Source organism: Athene cunicularia, assembly GCF_003259725.1.
Source record: "Athene cunicularia isolate RWA chromosome 2 unlocalized genomic scaffold, athCun1 chr2_part1, whole genome shotgun sequence".
NCBI lineage: Eukaryota > Metazoa > Chordata > Aves > Strigiformes > Strigidae > Athene > Athene cunicularia.
The window spans coordinates 31,761-38,218 of NW_020799095.1; the positions used below are offsets into that span (position 1 = coordinate 31,761).

Sequence of the window (6,458 nt, forward strand, 5' to 3'; positions counted from 1 at the left end):
TTCGATACTCCAGCCATTCAGCGCTGTGGCAGGAGCTGCGCTCCCAGAATGACGGTGAGAAACGGAGCACAGCAATGCCCAGCATTGCCAACCCTGAGGCTACCAACAGGCAGCCCCTCCCTGTCCCTCCGCGCTGCCCAGTGAAGCCGTCGCTCCCCACTCGCGGGAAGACGCCCACCCGACTGCCTGTGCTCCCTCATCAGACAGAGCAGTTAATCACAGCTCAGAGGGTTGCATGGCACGGTAAGAGCAGGGAACTCGAGCAGCTGACAAAGACGCCGTCAGGGCAGATGTGGAGCAAAACTTCCAGTGTGTCTCCATCAGTGGTTCAAAACTGCTGGGCGAGGAGACTTCCAGCTCAAAACCAGACAGACAACTTCGGCGAAGAACTGCAGTGTGGATCCTGCTTCCCTGCCTTTAGATCTAAACTTGATTTTACTCTTGCCCCTCAGTTCATACTGCTGGTTGTCTGATCTAAACTAATTCTTTATCTTGATTTTTGCTCATCTAGCTTGCTTACTCTTCTCACTTTGGAAGAAGATTTGTTATCAAATAGTCAAAATTTAGCTCATGAAGCAGTTTTCTGATCCCATCTAAGTACTGTTGTTTTGGTAGTAATGGGAACTGCATTAACGCAAATTATATATGCAGATCCCAAAATAAATACAGAATGTGACTTGTGTTTGCTGTGAAATCAATGATTCAAGCTCTTCTCTAAACACAGACACTACAAACTAATTCCCGAGAGTGGCTGAGAGCCATCATGTAAATTCTGTATATCACGACTCTCTGAGCTTGGGTGTTTCTTAATTGTTTTCAATTCATGGATTTATAGAGCAGCCACAGGCAGATGTTGGAACAGACAAAGACCATTACAAGAATTTTTGTTTTCTGCTTTATAGACCTTTAGGAGATTCTTCATACAGGAATCAGCTCAACCTAAATATTTTTCTGTGCTTCTATATGCAGTTTGAGCTGTTCTAACACCACGTTAAAACTGGCTCACATCAACTGTCTCTCCTCAGCCTGAAATGACCTTTGCCAGGGGGAATGGATGTTCACAGAGTAGAAGGGAACAGTCTGGGCAACATATCTTCCTCTTCAAACAAAAAGGCTCTTTCAATAAGAGGTGGAAAGATGCTACTTTGCTACACCAACCTCATCAGGAACATTGAATCTGGAGGTTCAAGAAATAGTCATATAACATGATACTCAACCTGCATAAGAGCTTTAGAAAACAGATGTGTAAATCCACCTGCAGACTTCTCTTACTCAGAACAGACACTTATCTTTTCTAAGGAAGCATGTAGGGTCACCTCCGAAGATTTTTCCTATACCTGGCACTACTGTGTGTTCTGCTTGAAGAGAAATGGATGGCAATATATTTCAAGCCCCTTGGGGAAGCGATGTACACCTTGCAGTGGCTGGAGGCTGGATTTATGAACAGATGCCAGGCCCACAGCTCCAAAGCGAGCATTTTGGAAGCAACACTCTCCCTGTCTGCCACCTCACTTGGGCAATCCCTGTCCCAATCAGCAAAGCTTCTCAGCTTTTCAGGAGCAGGCTGGCTTTAAAAGTGCTGAACAGCTCGGCGCCTGGCTCCTCTCCAGGGACTGGGGTGAGTGTTTCACACTACACCAAGGGCATCAGGGTCCACGCAGAAGCAGCCCAAGGAAAGCTCCCTTCTGCTGTCTGCTTCACTGGGGAAGGGATCCACCTGGGATTTGCAGGACCACATTTAACTTTGAACTGGGAGAAGGCTGCACATCATCTCCCCATCGCACCACCTGGGACATGCATCCAGCAGTAAGAAGCGGAGGAAGAAACAGGGTTCCCAGCCTCTCAGCTTATTGTGGCCCTCTCCAGCTCCTCCATAAATCCACCCCCTTTAGGACACCTGCCTGTCGTCACTACCCGCTGCTACATGGTGGGATCCCAAAAGGCCTGAATTTCCCACAGCTCCCACCTCCATCAGGAGACCCCTACCCAACCCCTGCAGCCAACACAACTGAGAAAACTAAGCTCTACAATCTAAAGTTTTGGGCAAAGTTGATCTAGCTGCTTGTCCAGATGCTGGTTTCGGGTTTATTTTCTTCGTTGTGGTTTATTTACTGGAACAGGGACTGGACATGCATTTCTCCCTTCTCCTAGCTGTGGCAACTGAGACACGGACTCTCCATGAAGTGCAAAAGGAAAGACCCTTTATTATTACAATAGGACATATTTATGCTATGGTTAAAGCTCTTACTTCACAATTAGCAAATCAGCAATTCGACAGCTCTCAGCCTTTTCTCCTATCAGCACAGGACCACTCTCACAGGGGCTGTGCAGACCAATCACGTGCTCGCTCAGACGCTGTTCACGCGGCGGTAACTTCTCACAGTTCAGGACTTTCCCACAGCTCAGTGTTGCTGCTGTCTGTTGTTTTTTCCCTGACACCCTGGCACAACTCAGCAGTTTCTGATCTTTCTCCCAAGGCCTGTTTCTCATCAAAGCCTTGCTGCTTCTCAAGGGCTGCGCCGAGCTGACATGCCGATGTCGACTTGCCTCTCTCCCACACCTAGTTAAAATTGTAAAGGAATAAAAAAAAGAGTCCTTTGAGCATATAATACCATAGAATGGGACTGTCAAGTCTGGTTTATGTCTGTTCTGCCTGCTACATTGCTATATACATATATGAGAAAGAAAAAATAACACAAACCTTTCTCATTGGGGTCAATAGAAGAGTCGCTCTCACTAGCAATGTGCAAGGCCGAGTCAAACAGCTCGGCCAAGACCTGCTCATCAAATGCCCACGGTGCCGACAGCGCGGAGGCTCCTCCTGGGCCTGCAGCGGTGGTGTCTGCTGGCCTTCACACAGTTCCTGCCAAGAGAATGCCACCTGTCAAACATTCAGACTTCAGCTGCCACTTCTCTGACCTGGAAGAACAACCCAAACAACAGAACGACCGAGGACACAAGTCTATGCAGCATCTGGTCCCTCCAGCCTCTACTTCTGCAAAAAGCATTCCCAGGAGGAAGTGCTGGAGAGCAGGCGCGCATTCAGCCTGGCCAGCAGCAAAACCCCCACAGGCTGGAGGGGAACTTCCTCCTCAAGGTACTGGTTTTCTTTATGGTAGATCTGAAAGGCAAGTGTCTTGTGTCTGGCCAGACTAAGCCTTTCCTGCTGCCTCAGCATGCCCTGATCTCCAGACACATGGCTTTATCAGGACTGCAAATACAGATGACAGTTAGGCGTGGGGCAAGCAGAAGGTGCTCCAGGATTTTCTGCAGTTTCCAGCATTCCTATTTTCTACCCTGTTTGTTATAACGAACAGGATATTCTGTTATATCCTAAAAGACAAGAGTGAAAAAAAAATTTATAAGGTTGAGTTACAATGAATAATACAGGTATACCTTTCCAGCTTACTGCTGATAGGGAATTACTCCTATCATCCATTGACTACTTGGAAATCACGGCTGCATTGCGCTGCTACTTAGGTTATAAGGTAGGAGGATGAATTTTTGAATTTCAGAGCCTTGCAAGTATTTGTTTAGGGTGTTACCATCATGAACACAGATAAGCTAACTGCTTGACGTACAACTGTATGAGGTGTGGAAAAAGCTTGCTCTCAAGCTTGTCCTCTTGATGAGCTATCTAACAAGGCAAAGTCCCAGAGCACAGCTGCTTCAAAGAAACAGTCTACTGCCTTGGTTTGCCCCAGAAACTGCAGATATGGGTTGTTTTGCTAAAGGGTTTGTGAGCCTGGCTTTGCCCCTCCTCCTTCAGCTTGCCAGGCCATGGCTCCTCCTTCTTCTGCCAGGCTGCAGAGCAGAGGGTGGTTGCTCAAGGTGCACCAAAGCGGGTGGTTGCTCAAGGTGCACGTCTGCCTGACACACCATCTCAACCTTTATTCCGTGGTCCCCAGGCTCATCAGAACACAACTCTGGAAAGCAAAAGCATAAGGAAAGACACGTGTTGGGGTCTGTTGAGCTTTAGAAGTCATGACTCTGCCTTTTGATTCAGTAGGACAAACTACATCCAAACACTGTGCTGCAGAATGACTCATGTGAAGTAAGATGGCAAAAACCTGCACCCCAACTGAAGAGGGACATGGTCGTGATTGCTGAACCTCTGACACTGTGTGCTCTGCCAGCCCTGATGCCCTCCTCGGGAAGGATTCCTGGCAGCAGGCATCACTCAGCAGATGTCAGACACTGCAGCCCAGAGCACCGGGTCTCACTGTGAAGAACACGCAGCTCTCTTCCTCCCCCTGTCAGAACTGCCCTGGAGGTGACACCACATCTGAAATGTGGGCTCTTGGTTGGAATGGTACCTGTCTCCTACAAGACAGCTAAGTGACCATGCTCAGAAAAGAAGGGCTACAGAGAACACAACACAATCTACATTAGTCAGGTGGTAAGAGAACAAAACTCCCACCACAGACCACCTGGTTCTGTGCCAACGGAGAGAAGCCTCAGTGCCACTGGGCAGCAGACTCAGCAGGGCCCAGCAGTGGCACCGGTCACAAACCACAGGCCACATCTGATAGAGCATCTGGAAAAACCAAAGAAAGAAACCCTGGCTTGTGTGCCAGGTTGTGCCCTGAAACCTGAAGAAAGGTCAGTTAACTTCTGGAAAGGCCACCCTAATTCACCCTGTTTGTTAACATTCAAAGCAGTAAATTCCAAGATGTTATAAGGGCAATGGCTAGAGAACCACCACCCAAGGGGATGCTCCCAACTGCACCATGAACTGCCTGTTCCAGGTGTATCTGGATCGATGGCCTTTGAGTTGGCCATGAAATCAAGACCTTTACAGCATTCTACCCTTCTGCACAGCAGCGTGTGCTCTTACCTCCTCAGGCTCAGGTGCTTTTGGCTCCAGCTGCTCCTGCACTTGCTCCTCAGCCAGGGCTCTCCTGAGATCTTCTCCATGCCTTGGAGTCTGAGGACAGTGATGTGGGATACTCTGGCCAGGTGGGAAGAAAAAAACCAAAATCCATCCCAGATTACTTTCTGTATGAAAGCGGTACTCCTTCTGCCCACAGGTAAAAGAAGACGATCACCTCTCGCCCCACAGACATGGAGTTCAGGGCCCTGACCCCCAGGAGGGAGTCGTGGGCTCCGTGTACCATGGGGGTGTTTGCTCCCCAGGCCTGTGCTGCACCCAGCTCCTCGGGACCTGCCCCACAGGGCCCTGCCCCAGCGCCCTTCTCGGCTGCCGCGTGGGCCAGAACAGCCACAGCCAGGCACAGGGCACCGGCGTGAGCACAGGGAACACAGGCTGCCCCTCTGTGCTCTCACCCCGGCACTGGAGGTTTCCGCCCCAACTCCTCCAGGGAGGAAGAGGCCTGTGTCTTGATGGCTTCCCAGCCCAGAAAGGCCGACCCTCCCGCCCATACACCATGCCAAGGAGGAGAAATGTAGCCACTGCTTACTTTTGCCTGGCACTGAAGCAAAGCCTTGACGGTCGAGGCTGTTAACGTCACCGGCTAGAAAAGAGAACAAAGGCCAAGAGGGAGAAACTCCTCTGATGGTCCATACTAGAAAGCAGAGTCACTGCCTTGACCCAGCTAGAACAACAAAGACACTTACAGATCCACTGAGGTCCAAAACTTTCATGAGTAGACCAATTGAGGCAGTGGGATCATCTGCATCTTCTGGGCTCTACTTCTTTGCTTGTGCACAGGGAATGGACAAAGGAAGAGCTCTGTATCACTGAACCTGGCTTTGCTGTCTCCCCTGCAGCACCCCCAGCACTATTTACATCAGAAGAAATCCAGGCACAAAAGGAGCAAGTGGTGGCAGCAGGATTGGCTCGGTGTCACTTCGCCAACACGTAAAGCTGAGTAAGTTGGCCAGCGCTGCCCCAGCAGTGGGGGTACCTCTCCCCCAGCTCTCGAGCTCCCTTTCAGCTCAGCTGGAGCATCCCACTGACGGCCATGCTGGTGCCAGAGGTTTGCTACTGCAGCGGGGCTCACCTGAGGATGGCATCCAGCCAGAGCTCTTGCCTCCGGGGAAAGAGCTCTTTCCTTCCTCCAGAGCTCTTTTCCAGGGCTGCAGCATAGGGCTGGCACCAGCTGGGGCTCTGCTGCGAAAAAAAGGCAGGGGTGACCCTGGAGTCCCACCCATGTACCCGGTCCTGGGACATAGCAACCTGCCCGTCCGCCCATCACCATCACGGGACCCAGAAAGCAGCACCTCCAGCCCTGGCGTGGACCTGAGCCGTCTCTTGACAGAGGAGTCTCTAACCAGTGGGCCTAGAAAGAGGGCAAATTTCACAGAATTAAGCTGTGCTCAAGTTTTTGCAGACAGTATGGTTTTTTTGAGCTGCCTGGTGGTGCTGTTGCCAGGGAACACGCAAGACGCAGGCAGGGGGTGGAATGTGCACAGCGAGAGCGAGTGATGGTTTGTGCAGCTGTTCAATGGGTTTGGCCTTTAAATGTGACCAGCCTGGTACGCCTGGTTCCTTTTTC

General features: G+C 50.4%; 1 long non-coding RNA gene across 1 annotated transcript; it reads right to left on the reverse strand.

The window, feature by feature from the left end:
• Positions 1-108: 108 nt before the first annotated feature.
• On the reverse strand, positions 109-3,575 carry LOC113477270. The gene is made up of 4 exons (XR_003397868.1): positions 3,397-3,575; positions 2,698-3,211; positions 2,305-2,311; positions 109-120 (listed from the first exon to the last, which is right to left on the reverse strand). It is a non-coding gene; the product is annotated as an uncharacterized LOC113477270 (long non-coding RNA).
• Between the last annotated feature and the right edge of the window lie 2,883 nt (positions 3,576-6,458).